Source organism: Monodelphis domestica, chromosome 1 (assembly GCF_027887165.1).
Source record: "Monodelphis domestica isolate mMonDom1 chromosome 1, mMonDom1.pri, whole genome shotgun sequence".
In the NCBI taxonomy this organism is placed as follows: Eukaryota; Metazoa; Chordata; class Mammalia; order Didelphimorphia; family Didelphidae; genus Monodelphis; species Monodelphis domestica.
The window spans coordinates 744,981,455-745,000,170 of NC_077227.1; positions in this window are offsets into that span (position 1 = coordinate 744,981,455).

The window sequence follows — 18,716 nt, forward strand, 5'->3', positions numbered from 1 at the left end:
GACTCCAAGTCCAGCTTTCTTTTTACTATCTACCATACTGTTATCAGAACTTCATTAATTCATTTAGGAAAAATAAGTATTAAATAATTCAATACAATTATTTTTTATATTTCTTCAATTACATATAAATGTAATGTCAATAACTATTTTTCTCATATTTTTAATCCATGATCTCTCTCTCCCTCTGCCTCTTTCCTTTTTCCAAGAAGGCAGATTATATTATGTATGTTATACATGGGATACCATGTAAAATATATTTCCATGTTCATTATGTTATGATAGAAAACAGATATTGTTAATACTTGAAAAAAAAACTCATGAAGGAAATGACGTTAAAAATGGAGTGCTTCAATCTGTATCCAGAAACCCATCAGTTCCTTCTATGTCAGTGGTTGGCCTTTTTCTTCATGAGTCCCTTGGAGTGGTGTTGGATACTTGAATTGCTGATAATAGTTTTCATTCACAATTGATACTAACATATTATTTCTGTTACTGTGTACAACAATCCTCTGGTTCTGCTCACTTTATATTACTTCTTAAAAATATTGAAATGGTTGTTTTTATTGTCCTCTTTATAAGTTCTTACAGAACAATAATAATCTATTACAATAATATACCACAAATTCTTCAGCCATTCCCTAATTGATGGAAATTATTTTATCTTATTTTTTCTCATTCCCAAAATATTCTGTCACTTTCAGTGGGCTTCAGATTCAACATGAATGGTATGTAAAATACAGTACTGAAAAAAAAGTAAATGCAATTTTAGGGATTCTTAAGAGGAAAGCTGCCATGAGCCATCAAAGACCAGGCTGTTTGACACGGTCACACGTGGAAACCGGGGACTGCAAAGCAGCCCCCAGGAAAGATGGAAACATCCATTGAATCCTTTCTAAATGAATTTCCTTATTAACATCCCCTTATTATTGGAACTGCTATCATTATTATTCTTACTTAGCCCCAGAATATTACCAGGAAATCCCACTTATAAAATTAAAACTAAGGATCCTTATATTCCCACTTAGATAAGACCCTCTTTTCTAGGTATAAAAACTTATGGAAAATCTGTGCTCTGATTTCCCCACCTGTATCTGTTTCATGTTTATTCTACCCTCTGACCCTGCACATAGCAATAATTTTTTTGTTGATTATATCCTTAGGCTTCATGTCTGTTGTTAGCTTCTATGGAAACATGAATGGTGTAATTGATTGTGTACCAGAAAATTATGTACTCACTGAAGTTATATAATAAACAAACCCCGTGCAATGGCAGAATACTGAGTGATGCCTAACTAGATGTCTGAGCACTCGGTCATATCTCATCTAATTATTCATCTGACAACTAGTCAGAAGGACCCAAAACTTTGGGAGACCGTGGGCTTCGCTCTCAAAAGAAAGCAATTCTAAAATTTTATCAGTGTAAAAGGTATGAATTTTGGTATGCTTCCATCATGTCTATTTTTAGTTAATAGTAAGATAATTCTCTTGAGTTCTGATTCAAGGGAAATGGATAAATTATAGAATGACAACAAAATGAGCAAGAGTAGAAAAGATTAGCATAGCAATCAGATATGAATATCATTAAAGGAATTGGAAATGTATAACTTAGAAAAGATTCACAGACTCAGGGATATTAGGCTTATTCTATTTGGATGCAAAAAAAAAGAGAGAGAATTAGATGGCTTGACCGTACAAACAGTTCAATTTGGGCTTTGTGTGAGGAGGAAATCAAACTAAATTGAATGTAAGGAAACCTATTCCTAAAAATGAAAGCTACTAATAAATGGGATGAAATGCCACAGCAATGTTTGTATTTTCTCCTATTTGAACTCTTAAGTCAAAGGGATGGAGATCATTCTTTGGTCATATAGGCATATGGTCAGTGTGATTCTTTTTGAGGTGTGGATTGAGTTGTTGGATGGCATTTGGGATACCATTATGAGTATTAACAAAACATAGAACTTGGAGCTAGCTATATGAGATTCAGAAGAAAGTCTGTTTCCACTTCTTTAGGGGTTTAGATTTTAGGGATATGGGAGATAACACAGGATATGATGATATATGAGATATGGAGTGTCAACTGTAACAATTTCCTGGAAAAATTAAGAGATGGGATGTAAAAATGGGATCTTTTCTTTTTTTTTAATTTTAAACATTATTTTATTTGGTCATTTCCAAATATTATTCACTGGAAAAAAAAGATCATTATCTTTTCCTCCCAGCCCCCCCCCTCCCACCACCTTTCCCTCTCCAATAGCCGACGCACGATTCCACTGGTTATCACATGTGTTCTTAACTCGAACCAATTTCCCTGTTGTTGATATTTGCATTAGAGTGTTCATTTAGAGTCTCTCCTCAGTCATATCCCCTACACCCCTGTAGTGAAGCAGTTGCTTTTCATCGGTGATTTTACTTCCACAGTTTATCCTCTGCTTGTGGATAGTATTTTTTAGATCCCTGCAGTTTGTTCAGGGACATTGCATTGCCACTAATGGAGTAGTCCATCACCTTCGATTGTACCATAATGTATCAGTCTCTGTGTACAATGGTTTCCTGGTTCTGCTCCTTTCGCTCTGCATCACTTCCTGGAGGTTCTTCCAGTCTCCATGTAATTCCTCTGCTTTATTATTCCTTTTTGCACAATAGTATTACATTACCAACATATACCACAATTTGTTCAGCCATTCACCAATTGATGGGCATCCCCTTATTTTCCAATTTTTGGCCACCACAAAGAGTCCAGCTATGAATATTCTTGTAGATGTCTTTTTCCTTATTATCTCTTTTGGGGACAAACCCAGCAGTGCTATAGCTGGATCAAAGGGCAGACAGTCTTTTATCACCCTTTGTGCATAGTTCCAAATTGTCCTCCAGAATGGCTGGATTAATTCACAACTCCACCAGCAATGAATTAGTGTCCCCACTTTTCCACATCCCCTCCAGCATTCATTACTTTCCATAGCTGTCATGTTATCCAATCTGCTAGGTGTGAGGTGATACCTCAGAGTTGTTTTGATTTGCATTTCTCTGATTATAAGAGATGTAGAGCACTTTTTCATGTGCTTATTAATAGTTTTGATTTCTTTGTCTGCTAACTGCCTGTTCTTGTCCCTTGCCCATTTATCAATTGGAGCATGGCTTGATTTATTGTACAATTGATTTAGCTCTTTGTAAATTTGAGTAATTAAACCTTTGTCAGAGGTTTTTATGAAGATTGTTTCCCAATTTGTTGCTACCCTTCTGATTTTGGTTACATTGGTTTTGTTTGTACAAAAACGTTTTAATTTGATGTATTCCAGATTATTTATTTTGCATTTTGTAACTCTTTCTAAGTCTTGCTTTGTTCTGAAGTCTTTCCCTTCCCAAAGGTCTGAAATGTATGCTATCCTGTGTTCGCCTAATTTACTTATGGTTTCCTTCTTTATGTTTAAGTCACTCACCCATTTTGAATTTATCTTGGTGTAGGGTGTGAGGTGTGGATCTAAACCTAATCTTTCCCACACTTTCCTCCAATTTTCCCAGCAGTTTTTATGAAATAGTGGATTTTTGTCCCCAAAGCTGGGATCTTTGGGTTTGTCATATAATGTCTTCCTGAGGTTGCTTGCCCCCAGTCTATTCCACTGATCCTCCTTTCTGTCTCTTAGCCAGTACCAAATTGTTTTGATGATTGCTGCTTTATAATATAGTCTGAGATCTGGGACTGAAAGGTCCCCTTCCTTTGTATTTTTTTTTCATTAATTCCCTGAATATCCTTGATCTTTTGTTCTTCCAAATGAACTTTGTTATGGTCTTTTCTAAATCAGTAAAAAAAAATTTTTGGAAGTTCCATGGGTATGGCACTAAAGAGATAGATGAGTTTGGGTAGGATGGTCATTTTTATTATATTGGCTCGTCCTATCCATGAGCAGTTAATGTTCTTCCAATTGTTCAAGTCTAGTTTTAGTTGTGTGGAAAGTGTTTTATAATTTTGTTCATATAGTTCCTGTGTTTGTCTCGGGAGATAGATTCCTAAGTATTTTATTTTGTCTAAGGTAATTTTGAATGGGATTTCTCTTTCTAGTTCTTGCTGCTGAGCTGTGTTGGAATTATATAGAAATGCTGATGACCTATGTGGGTTTATTTTGTATCCTGCAACTTTGCAAAAGTTGTTGATTATTTTGATTGGCTTTTTGTTTGAATGTCTAGGATTCATTAAGTAGACCATCATGTCATCTGCAAAGAGCAATAATTTGGTCTCCTCCTTGCCTATTTTAATGCTTTTAATTTCTTTTTCTTCTCTAATTGCTACTGCTAGTGTTTCTAATACAATGCCAAATAATAGAGGTGATAATGGGCATCCTTGTTTCATTCCTGATCTTATTGGGAATGCATCTAGTTTATCCCCTTTGCAAATGATATTAGCTGATGGTTTTAGATATATACTGTTTATTATTTTTAGGAATGATCCTTCTATTCCCATTCTTTCTAGTGTTTTTAATAGGAATGGATGTTGTATTTTATCAAAGGCTTTTTCTGCATCTATTGAGATAATCATGTGGTTCTTGCTGGTTTGCTTGTTGATGTGGTCAATTATGTGGATAGTTTTCCCAATATTGAACCAGTCCTGCATCCCTGGTATAAATCCTACTTGACCACGTTGGATGACCCTTCAGATCACTTGCTGGAGTCTTTTTGCTAGTATCCTATTTAAGATTTTTGCATCTATATTCATTAGGGAGATTGGTCTATAATTTTCTTTCTCTGTTTTTGATCTGCCTGGCTTTGGAATTAGTACCATGTTTGTGTCATAAAAGGAATTTGGTAGAACTCCCTCTTTGCTTATTATGTCAAATAGTTTGTATAGTATTGGAGTTAGCTGTTCTTTGAATGTTTGATAGAATTGACTGGTGAATCATTCAGGCCCTGGGGATTTTTTCTTAGGAAGTTCTTTGATGGCCTGTTGGATTTCTTTTTCTGATATGGGATTATTTAAGAAATCTATTTCTTCTTCTGTTAGTCTAGGCAATTTATATTTTTGTAAATATTCATCCATATCACCTAGGTTGGTTTATTTATTGCCATATAGTTGAACAAAGTAGTTTTTAATGATTGCCTTAATTTCCTCTTCATTGGAGGTGAGATCCCCCTTCTCATCCTTGATGCTGTTAATTTGACTTTCTTCTTTTCTTTTTTTAAATTAGATTGACCAGTACTTTATCTATTTTGTCTGTTTTTTCAAAATACCAACTTCTAGTCTTGTTTATTGCTCAATAGTTCTGTCACTTTCTATTTTATTCATTTCTCCATTAATTTTTAGGATCTCTTGTTTGGTTTTCTTCTGGGGGTTTTTAATTTGTTTGTTATCAAGTTTTTTGATTTGCATTTCCAATTCCTTGATCTCTGTCCTCCTTAATTTGTTAATATATGCACTCAGGGATATGAATTTTCCTCTAAGTACTGCTTTGCCTGCATCCCATAAGGTTTGAAAGGATGTCTCGCCATTGTCATTTTCCTCAATGAAATTATTAATTGTTTCTATGATTTCTTCTCTAACTATCTAATTTTGGAGTATCATAGTATTTAATTTCCAATTAATTTTTGATTTTGCTCTCCATGTACCCTTATCAATCAATATTTTTATTTCCTTGTGATCTGAAAAGGCTGCATTTATTATTTCTCCTTTTCTGCATTTGTGTGTTATGTTTCTGTGACCTAGTGTATGATCTATTTTTGTGAATGTGCCATGTGGTCCTGAAAAAAAGGTGTATTCCTTTTTGTCCCTATTTATTTTTTTCCATATGTCTATTAACTCTAATTTTTCTAATACTTCATTCACCTCTTTTACCTCTTTCTTGTTTATTTTTTGGTTTGATTCATCTAAATTTGATAGTGGTTGGTTCAAGTCTCCCACTAATATGGTTTTACTATCTATTTCCTCCTTCAGTTCTCATAGTTTCTCTATTAAAAATTTGGATGCTATACCATTTGGTGCATACATGTTGATTAGTGATATTTCCTCATTGTCTATACTCCTTTTTAACAGAATATATTTACCTTCCCTATCCCTTTTGGTCAGGTCTATTTTTGGTTTGGCTTTGTCAGATATAATGATTGCAACTCCTGCCTTCTTTCTATCAGTTGAGGCCCAAAAGGTCTTACTCCAACCTTTAATTCTAATCTTGTGAGTGTCAACCCCCCTCATATGTGTTTCTTGAAGACAACAAATGGTAGGGTTTTGGTTTCTAATCCAATCTGCTATTTGTCTACCTTTTATGGGTAAGTTCATCCCATTGACATTCAAAGTTATGATTGTCATTTGTGGATTTGATGGCATTTTGATATCTTCCCCTAGTTCTGATCTTTCTTCTTTAGCTATCTCCTTTTGAATCAGTGATTTACATTAGGTCAGTCCCCCTAGTCCCCTCCGTTGATATGCTTCCCTTTTTAGCCCCTCTCTTTTTATGCTCCCTTCCCCTCCCCCCTCTCCTTCCCTCCCTTTTTATACTCCCTCCCTCCTCCCCCTCCTTAGTTTTCCTTTCTTTCTTGCCCTAATGGATAAGATAGAATTCAGGATCCCACTGGATCTAGATGTTCTTCCCTCTCAGATTTGATTTCACTGAGAGTAAGGTATAAGTAATTCCACTTCACGCTCTCTTCCTCTCCTTCTCATATGAGAGTTCTTCCCCTCCCCTTCCCATGTGTATCTTTATATGGGAAAGATTATTCTATTAATTGCCCCCTATTTCTTGACGTAAATCTTAGTATTATCGATGGTTCCACCCCTCCCTTTTCCTTTCTTTGCCCCCACTTTTCCCAAACCTTCTTAATGCCCCAATCTTTCCCTATGCATGTTTCTTCTAACTACTCTTAGTTACACATAACATTTCCCCACATATTAATATATATAATTTGATATAAACGTAGTCCTTATAGAAGAGAGTTTGGCTTAAAGAAAAAGATAAGATTTATCTCCTTTTCCCTTTATTTCATATTTACCTTTTCATGTTTCTCTTGCTTTCTGTTTTTGGATATCAAATTTTCCACTAAGTTCTGGTCTTTTCTTAGCAAATGTTTGGAAATCTTCTATTTTGTTGAATGCCCATACTTTCCCGCAGAAGTATATAGTCAGTTTTTCTGGGTAGTTGATTCTTGGTTGGAGACCCAGCTCTCTTGCCTTTCTAAATATCATGTTACATGCTTTGCAGTCTCTTAGTGTGTTAGCCACTAAATCGTGTGTGATCCTTATGGGAGCCCCCTTATATCTGAAGCTCCTCTTCTTGGCTTCTTGTAGGATTTTCTCCTTTTCTTGGAAGCTCTTGAATTTGGCAATTACATTCCTAGGGGTTGTCTTTTAGGGATTTAGTATAGAGGGTGTTCTATGAACCCTTTCTATTTCTATTTTGCACCCTTGCCCCAGAACGTGTGGGCAATTTTCTTTTATAATCTCCTGTAGAATAACATCGAGTTTATTGTTTTCCTCTGGTTTTCCTAGGACACCGATAATTTGGAGGTTGTTTCTTCTTCCTCTGTTTTCCAAGTCTGTGACCTTTTCAGTGAGATATTTAATTTTTTCTTCTAATTCATTAATTTTTTGGCTTTGCTTTATTGATTCTTGCTGTTTTATGATCTCACTTTCTTCGAGTTGCTTAATTCTGGTCATTAGGGACTGGTTTTGCTTTTTAGCTTGGTCTGCCCTTCTATTGGATGCCTCAAGCTCTTTTTCCAATTGAGCAGTCTTATCTGTCAGACAGCTGATCTCTTTCTCCCATTTTTCTTTCCAGGTTTCCATCTTTTGGACAAGTTCCAGTTTGAGAACTTCCAAAGCTTGTTGATAGTTTCCATTTTGGGAGGCATGTTCTGATATATATATATATATATATATATATATATATATATATATATATATATATATATATATATATATATATATATATATATATATATATAATTTTATCCTCATTCTCTTCTTTTCCTTGGGTACTTCCACCATAAATTTTTCAATAGTCCCCTTTTCTCTTTCTTCCTGGAGGCTTGATTTTGGGCCATGTGAGCCATCCCTTTGGTGGTTTCATTTCCCTTTCCTTTTTGATCTGGGGTCAGGGTGATATGGGCAGGTTTTCTGTGATTTTAGCTTGCCTCAGACTAGTTCTTCCCAGCCTCCGATGTTTCTTAGAGCGCTGCGTCCCTGATCACAGCCAAACTGCCCAGGTGTTCAGCTCCGCCCAGATAATCAGCGCATGGTCCGACCCTGGTGTTTAGCTCTGCCCAGATGCTCTGCGCAACATCCCCGACTATGGCTCCCTGGGCCCCCTCTGCTCAGCACCTGGTTCTCCCGTGAAACTGCCCTGAGACGTTTTTTCCTGGCAGTCCCCAGATCCCAAGGTCCCTGGAGTCCCCCCCCCCAGACAGAGACATTCCCCACTCACTTGCTGTCCCAATGAGGGCTCCGGTAGCTCACTCTGGTTTGTTGGGGGGAGGGGGGGAAGGGCGGCTCAGTTAACATTTCTGTGCAAGCTTTTCCTCCTTCTTCTTATAGTTTGGAAATGTTCAAACCTCACGTAACTTTGTTTCTGTGGTGTACTGGGGAGTACTGAGGAGTCCTTCTGTTTCTCCAAAGGTGATTTTTATGCTCCTTTGATGTAGTCTATTTCGTTCGGTGTCGGGGAAAGGAAGCATGTGGCGTCTAGATTGCAGCCATGATTACCCAGAAGTGAAAATGGGATCTTTTCTAAAAGAAAAGAATTGCACTTTTTAATGAGTAGAAAATTTTTACTTCTTTTTCTGTAGGGAAGGGAAAAAACATGGTTGATAAGAAACTAGTTGTATTTAAAAATACGTAGATGGTATGATTGAGAGTTCTGAATTTAAAGGCATAAAGACATTCTCTCCTTTACTAAATTGCTAGGTGATATTGGTAAATTACATATTAATTCATCCTCAGTTTCTTCATTCCTATAAGGCGGTCATATTAGCAGGTACATGACAATATTGTTGTAAAGAAAATAATCTAAGGTAAAGTGATAGACTTCAAGTGTATTGATATATAAATGATAGTTTCCCTTATCATCAGCATCATCTTGATTAATATTGTTATTCTGCTAAATTCTGATTTCTACATTTACACATCTGCCCAATCAGATTCAGCATTGTCAATTAAATCCATATCAAACAATAAAGTCACACAACTTCTCTGCCAAATGGTCTTGAAAGTTACAGTGTTACAGTGAGCAAGCCCTTTTCCCCTTTGGTATCAACAGTAAAATGGAAAGAAAATCATTAGTATTATGAGATCATTGCAAAAATAAAATTATCACTAACCCTAATATGTAAATATGTATGAAATAATCATGTTATTAATTTTGACATTGATATGAATATATATGTTTCCTCAGAGGAGGCAAAGCACATGGTTGATGAGAAACTAGTACTTATTTTATGTCAGGCACTATGCTAAACTCTTTAAAATTATATCAGTTGACCATCACAACAACCTTGAAAAATAGGTGCTATTATTTTTCCCAATTTGCAGATAATAAAATTGAGGAAAACAAGAGTTAAGTGGCATGACAAACAGCAAAAAATGCATTTTTCAGACCACATTTGTGCTCCATTGTTTCTGACTGCTTTCCCAACACTCTATACCAGTGATGCTGACACTATGGCATTTATGCCAAAGAAGGCACACAGAGAACTCTCTGTGGGCATGTACACTACCATTTTTCCACAACACCCCTCCCTCCCTGCAGAGTTCATTATTAGCATGTCAGAGGGTTTCAAGTAATGCTGCTCCCTTCCTCCTCTCCACCATGCTTGATGACATTTTTCACATCACCCACCCCTCTCCCCAGCAGCCCAATGTGAGCTCACGATGAATGTTGGCAGCTCACAGGAAGCATAGCTATAGGGGAGCAGAGCATTCAAGACATTCTCCTCCCCCCTCCACTGCACCAGCCCCTCTTCTCAGTAACCCAATGGGAGCACTTCCTCCCTCCACTCTCTGGGATGAGATGGGTAGCTCACAGGCAACAGAGCTGGAGGGGAGCTGATCTCTGAGGCCACTCCCCTCCTCCTCTCTACACTCACTTAGGAAATTCCTCACTTCACCCACCCCTTCTCCCAACAACCCAAAGAGAATGCATTCTCCCTCCCCTGTGGTCAATAAGTGGGAAATGGGAGTGTCAGGAACTCAGTGGGGGAGCACAGCATAGCACATGGTCTCTAACATTTTCACTATCACTGCTTTCTGCACTATACTACTGACAGACCAAAGATTACTCTTAATACTAGGTACTCAGATAACACATCATGAAACACATTCTTCTGTTATAGAGTGTTTCTAATGTTGTGTGTGTCTGTGAGTATGTACGTATGTAATGTTACATAGTGTGTTGGGAAAAGGTTGTCTTATTTTATTAAAATGGAAGGAGGAAGTACTAAGAATTGGTACAAGGAAACAAAAGAAAAATCAAGAAAATCTTAAAGTGCAATCCTAAAGAATCACACTAAACTTTCAGAATACAAATTAATCAAGTCTACTCCCTTTTGAATCTAAAAGCAATTTCACTTGCCTCTGTGCTGGGCCATTTTAAAGTTAGCTAGCATAGACAAGACTTATACCTCCTTCAGTATTAAATGTCCTCTGGATTTATCTTCCTCAAATATGTATATCTGAAATATCACCATATCCCATAGAGTTCATCCTTAGAGTATTGTGAAACTGAAAACAGTCTATATCAAAATGTATCCTTTTGATTTCTTTTTAACATGGAAACTGAATTTAGTCTGATTAAAATTAAATTGAATTAAATGTCAAGTACAAACTATTTGCACAAGACCACTATTTTAGGAGCTGAGAAAATAAACTGGACGATTACAGTTTTGAAGTAAATCAGGCTCCTCCTGACCAATCTAGTCGAAGGATATCAACAGTGTAGAGATAATTATAATACAACACATTATAAAGGTAAAGGTGGTATTACTCAGAATAGACAATGGCATTGATGTGGTTTCATTTTGTGCTCTCTGTGACCATGTATATTTGCTTTATTTGATGCTAGAAGTATTAAAATAATATTGCCATCTTGATTTCATTGCTAGCACTGCCTCTCTATGTGAATTAACTCCAGATTCATTCCTCCAACTCTCTCTTTAAAGCTTTTTTATTTCACAAGAACTTTAGATTTGATTGTCTTAGAAATACTTCAAAACAAACTTTCCCAAAACATATTAATGCTAAGTTTTATGTAGATAGCCAATCACCACAGGCTACTATATACAGTTTAAAACTCCTTTACTTAGGAATTTTTTCAGCCTCCACTTTGGCATCAAGGATTAAAGGTGTGTACCACAATATTTATCAATTTTTAAACATCTGTCTACATTTTTCTTTGTATTTTTAGTCAGTGATTTTGTTTCATTATGGGCCAAAAATGGAATCTTCCAAAGTTGATTCTAATATCTCAAACAATCACTGAAGTATACTCTTTAAAAGGCAGAATTTTAACAATTTTTATTGGAGTAACAACTTTGCAAAAAAGACAACAAAAAAGGTACAGTGAAACATGTATGGGACGAAATTGAGTACTCAATTGAAAAATAACTGAAGGGAGAAACCATCTCAATGTAGTTTCATTCCATTATGGTTATTAATACTATATTTGAAATATTTCTGAGACAACCAAATGTAAATGTCCTACTGGGTATAGGAATTCAAAAGAGAAGATGGGCTTATAGAAATGGAATTGGGATATATCCACAAAGAGATAAGCCAAAGGTAACAATAGAAAGCTAGAAAAGAATAGAGACAATGTGGAGGAATCCAAGCCATAAGGGAAAGGAATTTGGATATGAAGTCAATATATAAGGTAGAAAATGAGCCAACTTCAAGTTCAAAGAAAATTGGGGTTTTGGGGGTTGACATAACTGTAACTAAGGAGAGTTTACATTTAAGGAATATAGATAATGAATGTGGAGTATTTCAGTGGAATGTTGAACTCAAATCCCCTGGGTTCAAATCCTAGATTAGATACTAATTAGCTTGGTGCCCCATGGTGTATGCTGCTTAACTTTTCAAAAATTCATTTCCTTTTCAGATAAATGATCAGTTCTTGAGGCAAAATATTCTCAATTTCTATCATTGTAAACTCAGTGACTACTACAAAACCATGAGTATGTCAGTCCCACATAAATGATAATTAATTTGAATTGTGTTGTATTTTGCAATACATAGAGAAGGGGAAAAATATTCTCACTTGGTGTATTGGCCAAGGCCAAAAACCTCTGAAAGTGGAATTTCAGTCACTTAGAATTACTATATTACATTTCAGGGGATATTTAATGTTTATAAAACACTTTTCTCATAATACTGATTAATATAGAGGGTCTATGATTGTGCCTATTGTAAATGAAAAAAAAAAAACAAGGAGTGGAGAAATTAAATGATTTCCCCAAGGTGGAAAAAAGTCATAATGATTTTATAGTCTACAAAAAAAGCCCAGTTCTCTTTAAATAAACTGCAGAAGTCAAGTCAATAGCATTTTAAGTGATTATTATATGCCTACTTCTGTGTTAAGCACTGAAGAGGGAGAAAGATAGTCTCTGCCTTCAAAGAATTCACATACTAATCAGAAAGAAAACTTGTATGCATAATATGTAAAGACTCAATGAAAAACATTGGAGGAGAGGACATTAGTAGCTAAGATTAAACATTCAATCAAGAACCATTTATTGAGATCCTACTAAGTATCAAACACTATATTAATTGCTGATGATAAAAAAGGTAAATGGACAGTTCCTGCTCTCAAGGAGCTTATAATGTAATAGAGGAGATAAGATGGAAAAATAGGGGAAAAAGGGAGGAAGGGAAGGAAGGAAAGATAGAAGGAAAGAAAAAAGGAAGAAAGGAAGGAAGGAAGGAAGAAAGAAAGGAAGGAAGGAAGGAAGGAAAGAAGGAAGGAAGGAAGGAAGGAAGGAAGGAAGGAAGGAGGGAAGGAAGGAAGGAAGGAAGGAAGGAAGGAAGGAAGGAAGGAAGGAAGGAAAGAAGGAGAGAAGGAAGGAGAGAAGGAAGGAGGGAAAGAAGGAAGGGAGGGAGGGAGGGAGCTAGAAAGGATAGAAGGAATAAAGGAAGGAAAGAAGGAAGGAAGGATGGAAAGAAGGAAGGAAGGATGGAAAAAAGGATAGAATGACAGAAGGAAGGATAGAAGGAAAGAAGTGAGGGAGGGAGCTAGGAAGGAAGGAAGAAAAGAAAAAAGGAAGTTAGGAAGGAAGGGAGGGAGGGAGGGTGGAAATAAGAGAGAACAATAGAGATATAGTTATACACCAGAAAAATGGAAAATGAAAAGTTCCTGAGAGGACCAAGAAAAAGCCTCAGTAAATGGGTTTGATTTTTGTCTTGAAGAAAGTCAGGGAACCTAAGAAGTTGAAGTGAGTGGGCTGAGCAATTCAGTCAAATGGGACAGCAGTGGTAAAACCATGGAGATGGGAGTTTGAGTGATTTGTTACAGCAAGTGCCAGCAGGATAATATGCTAGAGCAAAGAGTATATAGGGGAAACTAAGGTATAAAACAAATGTTAGATGGGATAAGAAAAGGGTAAAGAAGGAGCAGCTTTATGTTTTTTTTTTTATAATGATATAGCTGATACTTTAGGAATAATGCCTTCCTTCTATGATTACTTCCAATTTAATGAGGCACAAGTGCAGGGGGGATGGAGGGGGGATTCAGAAAAGACTAGCACTTCTGAGTTCTAGCTGAGCTCTTCTCAGGGTTGCTTCCTCCTTTGCTTTCCTCCTTTGCTGGGGACATCTACGGAGTCACAATAGGGGCCAGTTTAGAACTGTCAGAGAACAGCTATGGAGTCGCAAGAAAGCAAGACCAGAACATTATCAAAGAGGGATAATGAACGTTTATTGCAAGCAGCACACCAGATTTAAAGCTCTTCTCGAGAGACACAATCTACCCTCCCCAGAGTGTGAACAGGGGAGTTAACCCATTCCCAGGAGATCTTGGAACTGTTCATGCAGCCTTGAATTGAGATTACTATGTTTTGGCATACTCAGCAGGAATGGTATGTCACAAACACCTGGGAAGAGGAACTCTATTCCATGAAGTCACGAATGGTTCACTGCACTCCTTTACCTCAACTTTCATATGAGCCTCCAAAAAGCTGTAGCATATACAAAGGCCACACTCTAATAGAATAGTCTCTGCAGAGAGCCTAAACTATGTTGAAGTTAACTGAAAGGTGTTGTGAGTTTCAAAATGCTGCAGTGGAGGAGGGGAGGGCTTCATCCTCCAGCTTGCCTCAGGGGTCCCTCCTGCTTCCTGGTGTGGGATTGGTCTTCAATGACCAATCCCATGCTGGAGGAGGGACCATGCCTTATTTCCTGGTGTGGGATTGGCCTTTAATTGGACCAGTCCCGTGCTAGGGAGGGGCTACACCTGTGGGATTAGTCTATATAAGGACCAATCCCATGCCTAGGAAGAGGAGGGCACTTACTCTTTTATGAATGAGGGGGGAAACTGGGGTTAGGAGAACTGAAAGTGTGGAGTTAATTTTTGTGGCTTTTGTTTCATCAAAGCTTTAGAAAGATTTGAGAGAGGTAGGAGTTTTCTTTTTTCTTTTCTCAGTGTCAAGTCATTGGTGGCATCTCAAGACATCCCCACCAGAAGAAGCAGTATGAGAGGAATTTATATGAATAACCATAAAGGTGACAGAAGCAGCCATTGTGGAGCTTCTAGTACTTGCTTCCTTGGGCATTGAAGGCACCAAGGTCATCTACTGCATCTGGGGCCTTCACTAATCAGCTTGACTTTTGTCTTGCCACTGCATTTTCCCCAAGTCAAAAGACATTGCCAGTGATAGCATTTTGGTCCTCTTCCAGAGTAAAGGAAAAGAATGAACCATTTCCAGTTTACCCAATATATATTTTCTTTATATGTAGTTATTTAAATAGTTCACTTCCATTAGAAGATGTGCTCTTGAGAGCAAGAAATTATTTAAAAACAAAAACTATTTGGGGGAACAGTTAGGTGACTCGGTGGATTGAGAGCCAGACCCAGAGATTGGAAGTCCTGAGCTCAGATCTACCTGCATGGCCCTGAACAAGTCAATTAACCCCAACTGACTAGTCCTTACACAGCTTTGATTCTAAGATGGAAGTTGATGGTGTAAAAATATTCTTTGCATGTCAAGCACTAAAATACATTAGAATCCTAATAATGGCTTATTGTCTGACTAATAGGAAGAGAGAGAATATCCTTAAATATATTGGGGCAAGATGGAGAGTATGATACATCAAGATCTCAGCTTAGGAACATTATCTTGACAGCTTAATGGAAGATGGATTCCAGTGGAGAGAGACTTTGAGAGAGTGAAACCGATGGGCAGGGCACTGCAGTGTTCAGGCAGGGATTAGAATTTTGTGTGTGGGGAGAAGGGGCCATATATACACGAGAAATATTGTGAAGATAGGAGCATAGCTATTTTGGAATTGATTGCTTCTGGGGAGACCTAGGTCAGAACCATAGCTGACACTGAGGTTTTAAACCCTGGTTCCTAGGAAGTTCCTGGTACCCTCAAACGGAATAAGGAAGTTCAGAAGAAAGGAGAATTATGGAAGAGTAAGCAAGAAGGTGAGGGAGAAAATAATATGTTTTTTTTTTATTATATTTTAGGGAGGACTAATGAGCCAGTCTGGCTGAAACACAGAGTTCATTAAGGGGGATAATGTAGAATGAGCCTAGAAAGGTAGTCTGGAGCCAAATTTCAAAGGGCTTTAAATACTAAACAGAGGAGTTCATATTTCATTTCAGAGACAATGGAGCCATTTAACAAAGGTATCCCCCCTCCAAGCCCACCTCCTGCCTTTGATTATGCCACATTGTTTTAATTGTGTTGGGCTGGGGAACATGATGGCAGTATTTTAAAATGTGCTATTGCAGTTGACATATTTGCAGATGTACAAAGAAAATCGATGGTGCATTAGAACTAGCTGGGGACAGGCATCTATATTCACACATGAATACAGCAGACGTGGGCCCCCAAAACTCTAAGTCATGAAAAATCAATAACGAATTAAGATCAGCCACTAGGGCAGCTTCGCCAGTGGATGGAGCACAAAGGGAATAGCCTGACCTACAGTAAGTAACATCAGAATACGATGTAAAAATGCTCCTTCCTCTCCTTGATGCTTATCACTTCTGTACATACAGTAGATATAAGCCACAGCTCAGAATAGTTCAATAGGAGAAAGAAATTGCTTGTTTTCCCCCTTTTTATTTAGTCTATCCTAAATCCACTTTTCCTTACGGGCCTCATTTAAGACCCATTTTATCCACAATGCATTTGCCAACTTAGTTGTTGCAGTGAATCAAGTACTTGATCAGTTAATAAAAGAGTATTCAGTAATCACTAGGGATTCTGGGGATGCAAAGGAAGGCTAAGGATAGTCCTTGCTCTCAAAGTGCTCACAGGCAAATGTGGGGAATCAGCATACAAACCACTCTTTTCAAAGAACAAAAACACACACGTGTCTCTTGCTCTTCAGTCATGTCCAATTCTTAGTGATGCCATTTTGAGTTTTAAATGATGCTGAAGTGGTTTGCCATTGCTTTATTGAACTTATTTTACAGATGAGGAACCAGGTGAAAATGGCTAAATGACTTTCCCAGGGTCATACAGCTAGTAAGTGTCTGAGGTTATATTGAACTCAAAAAGATGAATCTTCTTGACTCCAAGTTTGACATTCTATCCACTATACCATTTGTTGTTAAGTCAATTTTTGGTTGTGTCCAACTCTCTGAGACCTTGTTTTACAGATGAGGAATTTGAGGCAAACATGGATAAGTGATTGACCCAGGGTCATGTAAGGGGTAGAAAATGTGAGGGGGTTTTTATAAAAGCTTGGACTGGATTATTTTAGAATCAGGTTGCCAGGTATTTAATTGATTCCAAAGAGATTTATTTTGATAATTTATTCATAAAATCTAGAAAGAGTGAAAGTAAGAAAATCAGAGAGAGGATAGGGCAAAATATTTAGGTTACAAACTAAGTATTTGGTCTGACCCTGGCTCAACCCAGGCAGGGCTAGTTAGACCTTAGCCGAAGGGGCCTCAGCTTTGAGTCAAGGACCTGGGGATACAGGGAGCCTCTCTCAAAAGGGTAGATCTCTCCTGAGGCTAGTCCCTTTAGAAATCCAAGGAAAGGGAGTCAGTTCTTCACTCACCACTTGTCAGTCCAAAGGGAAGTAGTCTGAGATATCAAGCCCAAGCCCCTCCAAAGTCAAATTGAAGACCTAAGAGAGAAGAGAACTCTCACAGGAAGTTCTTGTCCTTTTTAAAGATCATTCCTTTTTTTCACTTCCTGTGACTTCCTTCATTTCACGTGTACCAATTACAGCTATAGCTTTGCTTAGAACTGCCCAGGGGACAGTAAGTTAACTCTGATTCTTCACTTACTATCTCACACATGGGTCACAGACCTCCCCCACTCAAGTGTGAGTGGGGTATATTTGCTTTTGGCCATTAAATCTAAAAATGCGCAGGGAAGAGTTAATTTAATCTTCACAGTCACCTAGCTGGTAATGGTATGAGACCAGAATTGGACACAGAAGTTGAGTTTTCCTGATTTCACATCCAACACTCTATTCTCTGTGCCATGCATCTTCCCCATATTATATGTATATATAATATATATAATATATATACATGCATTAATACACATATGTATATATATACATACATACATATATATGTGTGTTATGTATATGTGTGAAATTATAACTCAGAAACAATCCATAGACCGGAGATAATATAGAAATCAGGGCAATAGAAAAACATGTCTTAAAGAAGATGGGATTTTAGCTAGGAATTACTTGAAGGAAGTCGAGGGAGAGAGCAGGCTGAGATGAGGATGGAGAAAATTCCAAGCTTGGGAAACAGCCAGAAAAAAATGCCTGAAGTTGGAAGGCTGGTCTTGTATAGGGAGCAACAAGCAGAGAGTAAATAGGGATGAAAAAGTATAAAAAATCTAGAAAGGGGAAATATGCAAAGAGCTTTAACACTAAATTTGGAATTTTGCTTTTTTCCCCCCAAGGTGATAGGGAACAGCTAGAGTTTTAGCATGGAGGGGGTGTGTGATTTGATCAAAATAAGAATTTAGAACAATAATTTCAACAATTGAGGGGAAGATGAAATACAGTGGGGAGACCAATGAGCAGGTAATTTCAACGCTCCAGCAATGAATGAAAGTCTATACCAAGGTAGTGGAAATGTCAGAGGAGATAAAAGAGTTTATGCAAGAGATGGCAAAAAGAGGAAGTGTGTCCTGGCAGTAACCAGACAAGAACTCTGGTTTTGAGCCCTCACTCTGATCCTCTACCTAGCAGTGGGGACTTAGGTGGCAGAGAGACCTCAAAAGAACACTGGATTCAGAGCCCTAGCACCTGCATTGGATTATGGGTCACCATGATATAGGTACAAAGACATGTGCATGTTTTATATAGGCATGTTCACATATATAACACATGCCATATGTATATGCAAATCTACATGTATTTACATGTGTGTATATTCACATGTATGAATATTTACATCTGTGTGTATGTGTGTACTCCAGCCCCACCATGTATATGATGTCTTTCCTAATTCCTCAGCTGCTACTTCCTTTTTCCTATCAAGTCACCTTGTATCTATATATGACAGTTGGTGGACCATCATGGAGAGCAAAGTGTTTGACCT